An 18,829-nucleotide genomic window follows, 5' to 3' on the forward strand; every position below is an offset into this window, starting at 1 on the left:
GAGAATGAGAGAGAGAGAGTGTACATGAGAGGGGGAAGGGTCAGAGGGAGAAGCAGGCTACTCGCTGAGCGGGGAGCCTGATGCGGGACTCGATCCCGGGACTCCAGGATCATGACCTGAGCCGAAGGCAGTCACTCAACCAACTGAGCCACCCAGGCGCCCCAAGATATTATTAAGTAAACATTGCAGTGGTCTAGGCCGAATCACTTGAAGTAAGATTATTTAAGTAGAGAAGTTTGACTTCAGTGCTCTGATACATATTTCCTTTCCATGGGTGTCTGTGAGGCTCCCCGGCACCTCCTGAGGTCTCCCTTTGACATTCACCATCCACTGCCTTAGAGTCAATCCAAGGCCAAATAACTACAGCAATTTGATAAACTAATTTCTACTAAAGTGTCACGGGAAATCATTTAGGGTATTCTCCTAAATAAAAAATAAGAATTTTAACTTCAGCCCTGTGGAAACACGGAATAACAACAATGCCTTGTATTCTCATTGTGCTAAGTTATTCAAACATCAGTGCATGTTAGTGTGTCAGGCAGTAAAGGGCTATGAAGGTGAGTAAGATGTGAACCCCATCTATGGGGGGCCTCATTGCTGTCCTCAGCTATTCATATCTGAAACCAACACCTCTATAACTAACTTGTATTAATGTTAATTTGCTTGTTTCCATTTATTCTACTTTAAATGTGTTATATTTGGTTGTTTCACTGTTACATTCCAACTTCTTTAGGAGCATTCCATCTCCTTAAAATCAGAAACCATGTCCTCCAGTCTTTTAGTCTTTTTTTTTTTTTTAATTCTCTTTATTCCATCTCCCCAGTCCCCAAGATGGTATGTTTTAAGCTATGGCTTTCTATCAACTAACAGATCATGAAAGCAATTTGTAAATCTATCGACATCTTTATTTAATTTTTTAAAAGATTTTTTACTTTTAAGTAATCTCTATACCCAACGTGGGGCTCGAACCCATAACCCCAAGATCAAGAACCACTTGCTCCACTGACCAAGCCAGCCAGGCGCCCATTCTATCAACATCTTTAAATGAAATAGAATAGAACCTAAGAGAAATGAAAATTTCAGAGTGCCTCACCCAAGGTGAAGGTAAAGATCTTTGTAGAACTCTGACACAGTGAGGGCTGTGTGTCAGTGTGTGTTAGGCTAAGATATAAAATGTAGTTCTTACTAAATTGTGGTTGGAACACTTGGGAAACATGGTCAAGTATTTAATAAATATTTGCCTGAAACCTTTTACAAATTTATTTGGATCCCCCTAGCAGTTACTCCCAGGTTCCTGGCTTATTTCCCTTTGGCTTTGGCTGGTGGTTTCCCATGTTGGTTCCAAGCATCACCTGATGACCTCCCAGTTTTGACTCTGCCTGCTCCTTGGATCATAGGCTGACCCCTGCACACTCTCATCCACATCAACCCAGCATGCCTGGATGCCTCTTGACACCCTTCCTCTACCCTGCACTATACCACATGCAACCTTGCCCCAAGAAAAAGCCCCAAAATGATGCTGGCAAAGCTCCTGGTATACATAAATGCATACACTTGACTCTTTTGGGGGGCAGGGTCTAATATCTTCTTGCTATGTTAAAATAAAGCCTTTACTATATATAGGGGAAAAGACTCAGGAAATTAACAGTTTTTAGAGCTGCCTAGGAGTAAAACTCTAACTCATGGAGGAGCACTTAAACTTATGATCTTAAATTAGCAACTCAGTCAAATTTTGAAACTAGAGCAGCAAAAAAATCAGCATTTTTGAAGAAATAAGTCCTGTGAGAAAAAAATTCTAATTACTAGTTATTCCCTGAGGTGATAGTTACTATAATAAAAATACTATTTTAAAAGGTCAATTAGAATCAAAATTATACTGCAATTATACTTTTCCTTATTCTTGCTTCACACATAAAGATATAAATTGAAAATTAAATTAAGTATTCTTATATTTTTAAAAAAATTCCTAATGCAAATGCTTTGCTTTTAAAATGGCCTAGAAGGGACTTTCCTCTACAATTATTTTGGTCAAAATACAGAAACTAGGTACTGATTTGGGGGAAATCTGTAGCTTTTTACATTGCTATGATAATAATCTACATTTTCACATATTTGTACAGTCATAACATTCTACCCATAGTTTGCCCTAGAGCCATAAATGACTATGTTGGTGCCATCAGTTGCTCTTATGACATTTGGAAAATGATCATTATCTTATTTGTTGCCATTTACCCAATGTAGAGAAAAAAACTTATAAATGCTGTTTCTTTTACAAGAGGCAGCTGTCACTTGATGAAAAACTGCCAAGGATTCCTTTTACTGGATAATCTGTATTAAGTACACACAAGTTGGAATGGAGATTCCATGGAAAAATTGAGGGATACCCTGTCTCCCCAGCATAACTATATGAAGGGTCCTACTTAAACCACTGAAACTTGGCTTGGAAACCACTGAACCTTGAAGAAAGCTTGGTGAAGAGCTACCAAGGTATCTATGAAGACAGAAAGGAAGTCCTTGAATAAAAAATACTAGCACAGTTGAGAATACACTGTTGTCCATTTTCTAGCATCAACACTAGTAAGAATGTGTAAATCGGTGAGACAATAGGTAGGTAGGGGGCTAACTTACTAATACCAAACCTCTAGTGATGGTTTGAAGCTGATCCCTGAGTGCTTCTGAGGGTTGAACTGGTCCATAAGTCACAGCTCTGTCCTGACTCAGTTCTGCATTCCAGGAGAGCAGAGACTAGCATGTGAGACATGGCAAGTATCCACTAAATGTAACAGTTGGCTTCATCTTATAGACCTATCTTTGTTCTCCTTTCATTACCATTTTCTCATTTATTTCCTATTTCTTCTATAGGTTTCCTTCATGGAAGAGATAGGAAGGGTTATAAATAAATACTACATAAAGAGAAGTGAAATGCTGTTAAAGATAAAAGGAAGAATGTAAATAGTGAGTGCCATAGAGGACTTATAAACCAATGTAGTATTGGGTCTCAAAGGATGTAGAAGTCAAACACAGATGGAGCATCCAGGTGAGGTTTCATGGAAGAAGTGATTTTGACATGGTTATAAGCAATACCAAGGAGAATGACTGGCAGAGAGGATTCTAAAAGATGAAGACAGCCAAGTGTAGTTCATTCAATAAATTTTACTCAGTTATTTACTGATTCTAAAAGAGAAGCTTAGAATGCAAACCATGACAATATAACCTGTAGTATCGGCATAAACAACAGTGAACCAGAAAGTCTATCTTTTCTTTTGGCCATGAAGAGAATAATGAGAGATTCCTGTTGAGAGAGGAAAATAAATTTATCAGAATTTAGAAAGATACTCCAGGCTATTATTTGAATTTTTAAAAAGCATCTGTAATTTCTATTATTCATCTTACAGTTGTCTTAGTCTATTCAGGCTGCTATAACAGAGTATCATAGACTGGTTGGCTTATAAACAACACAAATTATTTCTCACAGTCTGGAGCCTGGAAAGTCCAAGATCAAGGTGCCAGTAGATTCAGTGTTTGGTAAGGACCCACTACCTTGCTCACAGAGGCCATATTTTTTGCCGTGTGGAATGGGGAAACTCTGATCTCTTGAGCACCTTATAAGGGTACCATTTCTATCCATGAGGACTCTACTCTCATGACCTAATACCTCCCAAAGGCCTGTACACACCATCACATTAGGGATTAGGTTTCAACATATGAATTTGGAGGGAGGGGAGAGACACAAACATTCAGTCTATAAAAATGATCAAAGTCAAACTGTATTACTTTCCAGTCTAATAGTTACTAGTCTTGGTCCAATAGAACCCACTTATCATCTCCTTATATCTCATGCTCACCTCCATCTGACTGCTTGAACCTCACCTGAAAGTAATGCCCACTTCTAGGACATCCTCTGAGGTTGCAGAAAACTAAGGCTATCTTGGGAGAAGGATTTCCTAGGCCTCACAGCACTACTCAAGTCCTCTGAGATTTGCCTTTACCTTATGGAGATCTGGCACATGATTATACCTCCCATGACCCTGATGAACTCCAGAGGGTGAAGCTTCAAGGATCTTCACCAGAAGCTTCACCAGACACTTTTATGTGTACACCCAAAGAATAAGGCCTTGAGGAAAAACTGGAGTCCCTTCACTGCCTGTCCAGCCTCCTTGGTGAAATTTGGTTTCCTGAGGACCATTCATTTGGCCCAGTGGCCACCATACAGTACAAGATCCTTCTCAAGAGAGCCATCCTGCTGCTGGTAGAGCCATCACTACCCCACGAGGGTATGGCCATACCCCACGACTTCCACAGGCTGTCAGACAGGTATACCACACAAACCTAAATCTTTCATTTGCATTGAGAGGATGGGAGTTAACCACCACACTCATCTGTGGTCAGGGCACTTGATTGATATCTTTTCTCTCAAGATCTCACCTCCTCTAGTTTCCCACAAGCACTAGAGCCTTGCTTTTAATGGTGCAGTTCACTGGAGCCCTAATTTCCATACCTAGAACATGGCAGTCTTATTTCTCAAGACAGCACCTTGCTTCCTGGATCCCTTCCTGATACACTTTTTATACAACCCTTCTAAATTCTAAAAGTCCTACTTCCCAGTCTTGTCCTGCCTCTTGAGTAAGAAAATTTTAATTCTGATTCCAGACTGGGTTGCACTAAAGCAGTCTTTTCTTTTTTTTTTTTTTTTTTTTTTTTTTTCTGTGAGAATCAATTGGCTTTATGAAATAAAGCAGTCTTTTCTAAAATTACTTAATCATAAAGAGCCATCAGGTGCATTCATTAAAAATACAGAATTCCAAGCCATCTCCTAGAAGTTCTGGTTCAGGACATCTGGGGTAGGGCCTGACAATGTATTTTTAACAAGTACCCTAGATGATCCCTAGGAATTTTTTTGGCATTTGGGAAAATACTGAATCGGAGTTTGCTGTGCTTTTGTAGACCTGATAATTTCTAGTTTCTTTCTAGAGGGCCTGTCAACACTTTTGTCCCAATTAATTTCTCTGGTCCCAACCCCAGCCAGCCTCAGTCACACCCTTCTTTTTTACATACTCCCAGCATCTCTCACAGCCAGGGTCACCCTGACCAGGACACTTCTTTTACCCAGAATGACCTCCTTGGCCTATGATTCTGTCACTTGCCTGAGAACCATCCCTACCAGAGAGCTCCTACCCATACCTCCCCAACCCCTTGGGTCAGTTTCCTTGGACAGTGTTACAGGGCCATAGCAGAAAGGAATTTTCCACACTTAATGGACATGGTGATTTTTATCTCTTCACCTTCCTCAGAGGGCACCAGCTCTTTATACCCATTACCTTCTTTTGGCCCTTGTTGGCAACTTCCTCTTTTCTGGACAGCCTGTGATGCAAGCAGCCTCTTTATAATTCTTACACTTCAATAAGAACAAAAATGCTAATTCAAAAAGATATATGCAGATATGGTGGAGTAGGAGGATCCTGAGCTCCCCTCAACCCACAGATACAATGCGATAACACCCACATCAGTGTAAATAACCCAGAAAATGGCCCAAAGACTGGCAGAACAGACTCTCCACAGCTAACTGTAGAAAAGAAGGCACTCCAAAGACGGTAGGAAGGGCAGAGACACAGTTGGGAGCCAAACTGTCCACAGGAGGGATATCGAGAGGGGACAGGAACAGATCCCATACTGGGCACCCCAGGCACAGGGGATCAACACTGGGAGGATGAATTCCCATAACATTTGGCTTTGAAAACCAGAATGACCTAACTTCAGGAGTTCTGACAATCAATGGGGCTTAACACCTGGAACTTTAAAAAATCAGTGGGCTTGGCTCTGGGAGAACCAGAGGGCAATAGGAAAGTGAGTCCCCCCGCCCCCCTTAAAGAGGTAGCACAACAAGTAGCCTTGCCAAGATACAGCACAGAAGCAGCAAACTGAAAACCACCTGGGTATATGGGAGGGAGATTTGTTTACTAATATCAGAGCATGTGCTGGAGGGGCAGGGATCTTTGGGAGACTTCTCCAGAAACAAAGGAGTTGGTGGGCACCATTTCCCTCCCTGCCTGCCGCCTAGACAAACAGACACTTGCAGGAACCAGAACAGCCCAAATACTCTCCACCTAGCTTACCAACAGCATACCTTGACCTGTCCTTCTCTTGCAGCCCCACCTCCTCCAATATACCCTTGGCAAGAGTCTATCCAAAGTAATGCCACAAGCCTGGCAGTGTGCAAGACTCCCAACAGGGACCAGCACCATTACAAAATGATTACTACCCTGGGGAGAGGGAAGATAACCACACACACCAGTCTGACTGCAGCCCCAGCAGTGGGCTGGGGCAGACATCTGGTCTGACGGCAGGCCCCCCTACTAATGAAAACATCTCAGAGGATAATATAGGGAGAGTGATTCAGTGCTTCCACAGCTCTGACAAATGCCTGGTCTGACCCAACTCAAGTCCAGCATGGCCCCAAACTGGCCCACTAACAACATAAGGACAAAACCCTACCCACAACAGGCAAAGACAGCAATTGCAGATGACTGAAGGCAAACGTGGTTCAGCCACAATAGTACGGTGCACATAAGATACACAGGAGATACCTCTGAAGTACCAGGTTCTGGTGAACAGAGGATATTGCATTGCAGGGCACTACAGGACCTCTTCTTCATAAGGCCACTACTTTTAAGAGCAGGAGACATAGCTGATGTTCCTAAGCATAGAAGCAGACACACAGAGAGTTAGACAAAATGAAAAGACAAACGAATACATCCCAAATAAAAGAATAGGACAAAATCACAAGAGAGCTAAATGAAATGTAGATAAGTAATATGCCTGATAGAGAATTTAAAGTAATGGCCATAAAGATGCTCACTGGACTAGAGAAAAGAGTGGAGGACCTCTTTTGACACCCTCAACAAAGAAAATGTTGAAAAGAACCAGAGATGAAGAATTCAATAACTGAAATTAAAAATACACTGGAGGGTATAAACAGTAGACTAGAGGAAGTAGAACAGCTCAGCAACCTGGGGACAGAGTAATGGAAAGCAACCAAACTGAACAGGAGAGAGTAAAAAGAATAATAAAAAATGGAAATAGATAAAGGGAAATCAACAAAACCATCAACTGAAATAACATATGCATTATAGGGAGGAGAGAGAAAAGGGGGCAGAAAATGTATTTGAAGAAATAATACCTGAAAACTTACTGAATCTGGAGAAAGAAACAGAAACCCAGATCTAGGAAGCACAGAGATTCCTCAACAGAATCAACCCAAGGAGGTCCATACCAAGACATATAGTAACTAAAATGGCAAAAAGCAGTGATAAAGAGAGAATTTTAAAGGCAGCAAGAGAAAATAAAACAGTTACACACAAGGGAAATACCATAAGGCTGTCAGTTGATTTTTCAGCAGGAACTTTGCAGGCCAGAAGATAATGGCAATGATATATTCAAAGTGCTCAAAGAAAAAAACTACAATCAAAAATGCTCTATCCAGCAAGGCTATCATTCAGAATAGAAGGAGAGATAGCATTTCCCAGACAAATAAAAGTTAAATGAATTCATGAGTACTAAACCAGCCCTACAAGAAATGTTAAAGAGGACTCTGACTGGAAAGGAAAGACCATAAGCAGGAGTAAAAAAAAAAGTGGGAAGCACAAAAGCAGTAAAATTAAGTATATATATAAAAATGAGTCAAGGAATTCACAAAATAAAAGGATGCTAAACTATGATACCATATACCCAAACTGTGGCAGAGAGAGGAATAAAAATTTACTATTTTTTGAATTTCAAACTTAAGCAGCCATCAACTTAATACAGACTGCTATTATGCATAAGATATTGTATATAAACCTAATGGTAACTACAAACCATTTGAGAGGAGAACAAAAGAAAGGAACAGAGAAGAACTACAAAAATAACCATAAAACAACTAACACGATGGCAAAAAAAAATACATACCTATCAATAATTACTTTGAATATAAATAGACTAAATGCTCCAATCAAAAGACACAGGGTGATGGAATGGATAAAAAAAGCCAGACCTATCTATATGGACCCAAATAGATAAAATCACAAATGAGAGAGAAAAAATAAAAACCAACAGCACAGAAATACAATTTATAAGAGAATATTATGAAAAACTATATGCCAACAAATTGGAAAACCTAGAAGAAATGGATAAATTCCTAGAAACATATAAACTACCAAAACTGAAACAAGAACTAACAACTAACACGGTGGCAATAAATACATACTTATCAATAATTACTTTGAATGTAAATGGACTAAATGCTCCAATCAAAAGACACAGGGTGATGGAATGGATAAAAAGCAAGACCTATCTATATGCTCCCAGAAGAGACTTGTTTCAGACCTGAAGATACAAGCAGATTGAAAGTGAAGGGATGGAAAAGGGAAGTGAGAATAAAGCTGGGGTAGGAATATTTATATCAGACAAAATAGATTTTAAAACAAAGACTATACAAAATAAAAAGAAGGACACTATGTAATAATAAAGGGGACAATCCAACAAGAAGATATAACAATTGTAAATATTTATGCACCCAACATAGGAGCACCCAAATACATAAAACAACCAATAACAAACATAAAGGAAATAATCAATAGTAATACAATTAATAGTAGGGGACTTTAGCACCCCACTTACATTAATGGATAGATCAGACAAACAGAAAATCAACAAGAAACAGTGGCTTTGAATGATACATTGGACCAAATGGATCTAACAGATATATTTACAAATTCTATCCTAAAACAGCAGAATATACATTTCTGTTCAAGTGCACATGGAACATTCTCTAGACTGTATCACATGTTAGGCCACAAAACAAGTCCTAACAAATTCAAAAAGATCAAAGCCATACCATGCATCTTTTCTAACCACAACACTATGAAACTAGAAATCAACCACAAGAAAAAATCTGGAAAGACCACAAATACATGGAAGTTAAATAACATGCTACTAAACAATGAATGGGTCAACCAATAAAACAAAGAAGAAATAAAAAAAAGATGGAGACAAATGAAAATGAAAACACAATGGTCCCAAATCTTTGGGATTCAGCAAAAGCTGTTCTTAGAGGGAAGCATATCACAATACAGGCCTACCTCAAGAAGCAAGAAAAATCTCAAATAAACTACTTAACCTTAACACCTAAGTTAGAGGCATTAGAAAAAGAATGAACAAAATTTCAAACCAGTAGAAGGAAGTAAATAGTAAAGATTAGAGCACAAGTAAATGAAATATAAACTAAAAAAAAAAAAAAAAAAACTAATAGGACAGATCAATGAAACCAGGAGCTGCTTCTTTGAAAAAATTACCAAAATTGATAAAACTCTAGTAAGACTTATAAAAAATAAAAAAGAAAAGACCCAAATAAATAAAATCACAAATGAGAGAGGAAAAGTAACAGCCAACACCACAGAAATACAAACAGTTTATAAGAGAATATTATGAAAAACTATATGCCAACAAATTGGACAACTTAGAAGAAATGGACAAATTCCTAGAAACATATAAACTACCAAAACTGAAACAGGAAGAAACAGAAAGCTTGAACAGACCAGCAAAGAAACTAAATAACCAGCAAAGAAACTAAAGCAGTAAATAAAAATCTCTCAACAAATGAAAGTCCAGGGCCAGATGACTTCACAGGCAAATTCTACCAAACATTTAGAGAAGAGTTAATACCTTTTCTTCTCAAACTATTCCACAAAATAGAAGAGGAAGGAAACCTTCCAAATTCATTCTATGAGGGCAGCATTTACCGATACCAAAACCAACTAAAAAACTACAAAAAGAGAGAGAGAGAGAGAGAGAGAGAACTACAGAACAATATCCCTCATGAACATAGATGCAAAAATCCTCAACAAAAATTAGCAAACCAAATCCAACAATACATTTTAAAAAGCATTCATCACAATCAAGTGGGATTTATTTCTGGGATGCAACTGTGGTTCAATATTCACAAATCAATCAGTGTGATACATCAAGTCAATAAGAGAATGGATACAACGCATATGATCATCTCAATAGATGCAGAAAAAGCATATGACAAAGTGCAACATCCATTCATGATAAAAACTCTCAGTAAAGTGGGTTTAGAGGGAACGTTCCTCAATATAATAAAGGTCTTATATGAAAAACACACAGCTAACATCATACTCAATGGTGAAAAACTGAGAGCTTTTCCCCCCAAGGTCAGCAACAAGACAAGATGTCCACTCTCACCACTTTCATTCAACATAGCACTGGAAGTCTTAGCCACAGCAATTAGCCAAGAAAAAGAAATAAAATGCATCCAATTTGGTAAGGAAGAAGCAAAACTTTCACCATTTGCAGATGACATGATACTATGTATAGAAAACCCTTAAAGACCTAACAAAAAACTACTAGAACTGATACATGAATTCAGTAAAGTCGCAGGATACAAAATCAAAAGGCAGAAATCCATTGCATTTCTATACACTAATAATGAAGTAGAAGAAAGAGAAATTAAGAAAACAGTCTCATCTGTAATTGCACCAAAACAAAACAAAACAAAACAAAAAACCTAGGAATAAACTTTACCAAGGAGGTGAAAGTCCTGTGCTCTGAAAGCCATAAAACATTAATGAAACAAATTGAAGATGACAAAAACAAATGGAAAGATACTCCATACTCATGGATTGGGAGAACATTTTTAAAATGTCCATAGTACTCAAAGCAATCTACAGATTTAATGAAACCCCTATCAAAATACAAAGAGCATTTTTCACAGAACTACAACAAATAATCCTAAAATTTGTATGGAACCACAAAACCCCGAATAGCCAAAGCAAACTTGAAAAAGAACAAAACTGAAGGTATCACAATCCCAGATTGCAAGATATACCACAAGGCTGTAGTAATGAAAATAGTATGGTCCTGGCACAAAAACAGACACATAGATCAGTAGAACAGAATAGAGAGCCCAGAAATAAACTCACAATCATATGGTCATTTTAGACAAAGGAGGCAAGATTCTGAATTGGGAAAAAGACAGTCTCTTCAACAAATGGTGTTGGGAAAATGGAACAGTTACATGCAAAAGAATGAAACTGGACCACTTTCTTATGCCATATACAAAAATAAACTCAAAATGGATTAAGGACCTAAATGTTAGAGCATAAAAAGCCTAGAAGAGAGCACAGGCAGTAATTTCTCTGACATCAGCCATAAAAACATTTTTCTAGATATATTTCTGCAGACAAGGGAAAACAAAAGCAAACAAACTATTGGGACTACATCAAAATAAAAAGCTCTTCACAGCAAAGGAAACAACCAACAAAACTAAAAGACAGCCTACTGAATAGGAGATCTTTGCAAATGACATATCTGATAAGGGGTTAATATCCAAAATATATAAAAAGGTGATACAACTCAACAACAACAACAACAACAAAATAATCTAGTTAAAAAATGGGCAGAAGACACGAATAGGCATTTCTCCAAAGAAGACAAACAGACAGCCAACAGGCACATGAAAAGATGTTCAACATCACTCATCATCAGGGAAATGCAAATCAAAACCACAATGAGATATCACCTCACACCTGTCAGAATGGCTAAAATTAACAACACAAGAAACAATAGGTGTTGGCAAGGATGTGGAGAAAAGGGAACCCTCCTCACTGTTGGTGGGAATGCAAACTGGTGTAGCCACTATGGAAAACAGTATAGAGGTTTCTCAAAAACTTATTAATAGAACTACCATATGATCCAATAATTCCACTACTGGGTATTTACCCAAAGAATATGAAAATATTAATTTGAAAAGATGTATGCACCCCTATGTTTATTGCAGTATTATTTACAATAGCCAAATTATGGAAATAGCTCGTGTTCATTGATAAATGAATGGAACAAGAAGATATCTGCATAAATGATATCTGCATATCATTTGCAACAACATCAATGGATTGAGAGGGTATAATACTAAGTGAATAAGTCAGTCAGAGAAAGTCAAATACCATATGATTTCACAAGTGTGGAATTTAAGAAACAAATGAACAAAGAAAAAAAGAGACAAACAAGAAAACAGACTCTTAACTCTAGAGAACAAACAGCTGGTCACCAGAGGGGAGGTGGGTGGGGGGAGGGGTGAAACAGGTGATGGGGATTCAGAGGACACATACCATGGAGAGCACTGAGTAATGTACAGAGTTGTTGGGTCACTATATTGTACACCTGGAGCTAATATAACACTACACATTAAATTAAAATAAAAATTAAATTAAAAAACATATACGCATTCCATTTTTATTGCAGCATTATTTACAATAGCCACCTAAGTGTCCATTAATAGATAAAATGATAAAGAAGATGTGGTGTGTGTGTATATACATATATAATGGAATATTACTCAGCCATCAAAAAGAATGAGAGCTTGCCATTTGTGACAACAGGGATGGACCTAGAGAGTATTATTTTAAGTGAAATAAGTCAGAAAAAGACAAATGCCATATGATTTCACTTATATGTGGAATCTCAAAAATAGAACAAGTTAACCAACAAACAGAAAGAGACTCATAAATACAGAGAGCAAACTGGTATTGCCACAGGGGAGACGGTGAGGGGATGGGCTAGGTAGATAAAGGGGAAGAAGTATAAACTTTCCGTTATAAAATAAATAAGTCACAGAGATGAAAAGTTGCAGTAATGTTGTATGGTGTTTGGTAACTACATTTATTGTGGTGAGCAATATATAACATACAGACTTATCAAATCACTATTGATTTGAAACTACATATGTATGATATACATACGTCTGATATATTCGAAACTACATATGTATGATATACATACATATGATATATTTGTGTCAACTATACTTCAATAATTTAAACTTTTTAAAAACAATATATGTAAGGGACACCTTGGTGGCAGTCAGTGATCCACCAACCCTTGGTTTCAGCTGGGGTCGTGAGATCAAGTCCCACCTCCACTCTGAGATCAGCCCAGAGTCTGCTTGGGATTCTTTCTCCTTCTCCCCCTGTCCCTCCTACTCATGCTCTCTCTGTCTCTCTCAAATAAATAAATAAATCTTTAAAAAAAAGCCCAACAGTATATAAATATATGCTCTACCACACTGTTAAGCATTTGCCTATATTCCCAAATAATTTTCCTAGTTGTCTAATGTATACAAGATTTGTCTTTTCAGCTTAACTACATTGAGTAATTATAATAATAATAACTTACCTGTATTTATGCAATCCATTCTATAAACACATATAATACAATAAATATATTTAAATTTTTCTTTATAGCCATTTTTTCCCTGAGAATAGATCCCACACCCTCAATTTGTTTCTTATTTTTAGTTATTCCTCACAGCACTAGAATGCACAGATACACAGTGAGGGATTTAAGGTATACCACAACTGAATGATAGTGAGAACTTGTGATCAACCTAAAAGACAAGAATGCTTGGAAGTCACCTGTTTGAGGAATTTAATTATGTCAACCATGAAATGTCAAAGGAGAAGAATGTTCTGCATTTTTAGCTCCTTGGGTCATCCTAGACATCCAAGAGGTCCATTCATCAACCTACTCGATAAGTGGAAAATAAAATAGAATAAACAACTATACCCAAATTTCCCCTCCTGCCTGAAAATAACAAATGTGAAGGTTGATGAAAATCTAGAATGTGATGTGATGTTTTCCATGTTTACACTGGCACAGATCCAAAGTGGAAGTGGCTAGTTGATTTGGGTTAGTAAAGCAAAGGAAATCAAGAAGGAATAAGTTCCTCTACCCAGAATTCAGCTTCTGGAGACTCCTTTTAGAAATCATGATGGTCTTCTCTGACATGCTTCCTTTTGAATCAATTGTGTTCTGAAAAATAGAAAGCTCTAACAGAAAAAGTAAGGGATGGATGTGAGTTAATGAGGGAACAATCATCCACTAAGCACCTAGTACTTCCCAAGCTCTGTGCTCAATACTTTGTGCATGCTATCTTGATTCGTCTCGACAGCACCTTATACACAAGAAAACTGAAGCTCTGGGAAGTGAGGTAACTTGTTTCAGGTCACCCAGTGGCAGAGTCAGGCTCCTAACCAAGGGAGGTCTGAGTGGAGAGACAAAGTTCTTTTCCCAATATTAAGTTACCAATTCAACTCAACCAAAGGCTATTGAGCACTTGTGTCAGGCACTGTTCCAGCACTGGGGACATGGCATAGAACACAAATAAAGTCACTGCTTGAGTGTAGAAAGTCTACATTCCAGGTGTTCCCAAATCATCATTCAGGATATTTAAGATTATTTAAGATATCTCTAGAATGTCTAAAGAGACACTGAGAAAGGAATGACAATGCTAGCCAAGTTTTAAGTCAATGAGAACCCCACCCAGAGATTTTTGTATGCATTTTTATAAGGCTCTCTAGAACCAGGGTAATTTTTTTTCTTTATTTCAAAATCAATGAAGGGCAGAGAAGATATGCAGACACTGATGATATTTGAAAGGATGTGACTGATACCCATAAATGTTAATTTCATGATTCATCTGCTCCTACAATTACTCCACAACACCAAACTGTATTATATACCACTAGACCCCAGAGTCCACTTTGGTAATTATTTCTTGGGTCATATTTAATAAAAGAAGTCATCTTCTCCATCCCACAGAGACATTCCATGTAGCTGCAATTGTAATTCTTATTCTGGCCTTCCTTTGACCCCCAAATTTCCAAAGACTTTGGAGAAGAGTTTAGACTGGCCAAAACTATAAAGAAAATTGAATTTAGCAAGTCATTTCCAAGAATCTCTAAAGTTTGTTTACATAATTGAGCAATGTAGAATCATTCTTGAATATCAAACAGAAAACTTCTGCACCCACAATTTTTCCCCTTTAAAGATAGAATAAAAATCTACTACAGATTATTGTCTTGAGATTTGGTATCATATTGACTTAAAGATTCAGGTAAACATGAACACTAAAACAGTTCCGGAAAATCTACTTTGACCTCAGCAGGACCAAGAAGTTTTGCATTGGAATGAGAAAATGAGCAATTTTGAGTGTGACCTTATATTGCCAATATTTTGACCAAGGCCAGTGTTACAGAGAATATTATCATCTTATTTCTTGTTTATTCCAGTCCCTTCCCAGGTACCTCCTAAAGAACATTCCTAAAAGTGAGCTATATAGGGACTTGGGGGCAGCCGGATGTACCTTTACTCACTTACAGTTTTATTTTTTTTTAATCTAGACACATTCTTGCCATGCAAAAAAAAATTAACTCAGGTTTAAATACTGAGGTTCTTACCCTTAGTAAAGTTTAAATAAAGAGAAATTCTCTTCTCTGCCCTACGACACCAGCTAGTCAAGATTCTTCCAACACCTCATCCTCTCTCCAGAAATACACATAGACTAGGGACCAAATTCATAACTATAAATGGAAGTTATTGATCTGGATTTGAGTTTTGTAGGATAATAAGGAGATTACATTTTGCATAAGGAATAGAAGATGGTGGGAGAGAGGGAAGCACAGGGTTTTCATGTGTTACAAAGGAGCATAGGAAATTGACAAAAATTGGACGAACAGGAGGGAGAGAAGAAACTATCACTAGAAGGAAACACTATTTAAGAAATCATTATTGGGAAATCGTTATGAATTATTGCAAACCTTCCTTTTTCCCTAAAGCATTTAGTGTCACTACCTTGTATGATTATTCTAAGAACTTACATGCTGGCATGAAGAAAAAGGAAAGGAAAGGAAAGAAAAGAAAAGAAAGGAAAGGAAAGGAAAGGAAAGGAAGAAAGGAAGGAAGGAAGAAGAAAGAAAGAAAGAAAGAAAGAAAGAAAGAAAGAAAGAAAGAAAGAAAGAAAGAAAGAAAGAAAGAAAGAAAGAAAGAAAGAAAGAAAGAAAGAAAGAAGGGAGAGAGGGAGGGAGGAAGGAAGGAAAAGAGAGAGGGAGGGAGGGGGAGGGGAGAGGAGAGAAGGAAGGAAGGAAGGACAGAAGGAAAAACTTCACCTATCTAATTACTTTTTTCCACTGATTTTTTAAAAAATAATCTTTATCTCTGAAATAGTTTAAGGGTGATAAGAAACTGTAGAAGTAGTAGAGCTCCCATGTACCCTTCACCCATCTTCCCCCAATAAGATGTTATATGGCCTTAGCACATTGTCAAAAACAGGACATTGATGTTGTTCAATGTTATTAACTCAGCTATAGACCTTACTCAGATTTCACAGATTTTATATACACTTTTTTCTTTTTTTTCCTTTCCTTTTCTTTTTCTGGTCTATGAAGTTTTATCGTATGTGTAGATTTGAGTAATCAATACTTCGATCAAGATTTAGAATGGTTCAGGGGCGCCTGGGTGGCTCAGTTGGTTAAGCATCTGCCTTTTGCTCAGGTCATGATCCCAGGGTCCTGGGATCAAGCCCCACATTGGGCTCCCTGCTCTGTGGGAAGCCTGCTTCTCCCTCTCCCACTCCCCCTGCTTGTGCTCTCTGTCAAATAAATCAATAAAAATCTTAAAAAAAAAAAAAGATTTAGAATGGTTCCATCACTATGGAGAAACTTCCCAGTGTTAATCCTTAATTGTCAAATCCTTTCCCCAGCGCTAGACCCAGCACTAGCCCCAGCAACCACTGGTCTGTTCCTCCAGTACTATAACTTTGTCATTTGGAGGCTGTTATATAATCACACAATATATAACCATTTGAGATTGGCTTTTGAAGCTTGCCCTTGAGATCCATCCTTTACATTGATTTTTAAAGTTCCTGTTAAGCAAAATTTAAAGTAAACCAACACCACCTTATGATCAAAACAGGATCAGGGAGTAAAAAGCATTCAGAATAATCAGGGTTTTTGTTTTTGTTTTTTGTTTTTTTTTATAGAGAGAATGGTTGCATGTACTATTTGGAATAAACTGCAGAGCTGCCAATGGTGTTACTTTTCGGAGGAGATAAAGAAGAAATGGCTTTGAAAACTTGAAGCATCTTATTTCGGCCTCCTTAAAACTATGACATTAGGTTCACAGGGACCATACGCATTTTGGGTTATTGCTCAAACAGTGTTATTGTTTGTGGAGAGCAGACTAAAGTTTTGGAGATAAAATTTGCATTAAGAACCAATTTCAAAGAATCCTGAGCTTGCCCAAATGCCAATTACTAGACTATTTCTGTGTCTGTAATTAGGAACACCATGAAAACTAGCAGATTCTCACAACCATTTCCACCATTAATAAAGTGGCACATTTGCAGAGTTTCTACTAAAATATGTTTATTACTTCTCTCAGAATCTTAAATGCTTGGATTTTAAGCATTGAATGTAAAACTCTGCATGAGGCTAAATTTTATATAAGTTGAGTCAATTCCTCATAGCAGAAAAAGCATTGGTGTTATTATACCAGTTTGGGGAATAAAAAATAATTCAGATAAATGGACTTTCTAAAGGGCATTTTTTAGCATAAAAACAGTTGCAGAAGTATGATAGAAAGTTACATCCAGGAATTACCGGGTTGGTATGTATGTAAATAGTGCCCTGCTAAGCAGCGAGAGTAAGAGAACATATGTCCTAATGGGTCTTCCCAGCTGGCAGCTTTGCGTTCCACAGGCTCCTGTAACTCATCCTGTCAGTGTATTTGGTCTTGGGCCTGAACCACCTGTTCTGAGGACAGCTTCTGAGGTCTTTAACTGGTCTTCTGCTGATGACCTCACTTCGTCTTTCAGACTTCCTATTACAACCTTGGCATTGCTGCCTGGGGCAACCCCAGGTGGACTCCTGTCTTGAAAGGACCCAGGCTTTATGATGATATAACACCCCAGGTGAAACTTTTGCAGATCCTCATGCTGTCCTAGCAGAGGCCAGCCCTCCCTGTCAGGACAGACAGACCATCTTCCATGTCCAATTTAAAAATCACCACCTGGGCGCCTGGGTGGCTCAGTTGGTTAAGTAACTTCCTTCAGCTCAGGTCATGATCCCGGAGTCCCTGGATCGAGCCCCACATCGGGCTTCCTGCTCAGTGGGGAGTCTGCTTCTCCCTCTGACCCTCTCTCCTCTCATGCTCCCTCTCACTCTCTCTCTCAAATAAAGAAATGAAACCTTCAACAAAATAAATAAATAAAAATCACCACCTTTCTGCATGTGCCCAGGTAGCAAAGATGCTGCACCCAGTGCAGCTGGGCAAGACTTTTCCTCAGTCATCAAGCCCGGTGATTTAAAGAGGGCCTTCACGATAGGGCAGTTATTAGGAGGTTAACCTGGCAGTCGGAATGGGGATCTTGCTGGGACACTACAGGAGTGGAGGATATACCCAGATAGCAGGCTGTTAGGGAGAACAGCCATTCTAGAAGGCAGGCAGGCCACGGAGAGGTACAGCAAACCACATCAGGCGGTTGTTCCAGCAGCACAGAGCTCGAGGCCATGAGGAACTGGAAGTAGCAAGATGGTGGAGATCCAGGCAGTGGTCACATGAGGAAAATTTGGAAACCGATTACCAAGGCAAGAGCAAGGCTTAGGGGAGCGTAGAAGTACCCCTGTTACTGGCACTGAACAAATTTTGAGTTGGAACACAGGAATAAGGTAAGAAAGGGAAAGGAAAGGGCACTGAAATTGGTAGACAGCCCACTAAACTAGATGCCTTAAGTCTGAGATTTCATTTAATCCCCACAACAACTAAGCAAAATAAGCATCATTATTCCCATTATACAGAAGAGAAAAATGAGATTCAAAGTTTTGCTGTAATCACACAGGTGACACGTGGAGCAGTCAGGATTTGAACTCAGGACAGTCTGACTCCAAATATATTGTTGCTATATTCACAATGTCATGTGTCATAATTATTATTTAATGCC

At 38.3% G+C, this 18,829-nt stretch overlaps 1 protein-coding gene across 4 annotated transcripts in view; it reads right to left on the reverse strand.

Moving 5' to 3' along the window:
• The window catches only part of PDCL2 (phosducin like 2), a 229,424-nt gene that overhangs the window by 151,784 nt on the left and 58,811 nt on the right, over window positions 1-18,829 (reverse strand). The window lies entirely within an intron of this gene.

Source organism: Zalophus californianus, chromosome 2 (genome assembly GCF_009762305.2).
Source record: "Zalophus californianus isolate mZalCal1 chromosome 2, mZalCal1.pri.v2, whole genome shotgun sequence".
In the NCBI taxonomy this organism is placed as follows: domain Eukaryota; kingdom Metazoa; phylum Chordata; class Mammalia; order Carnivora; family Otariidae; genus Zalophus; species Zalophus californianus.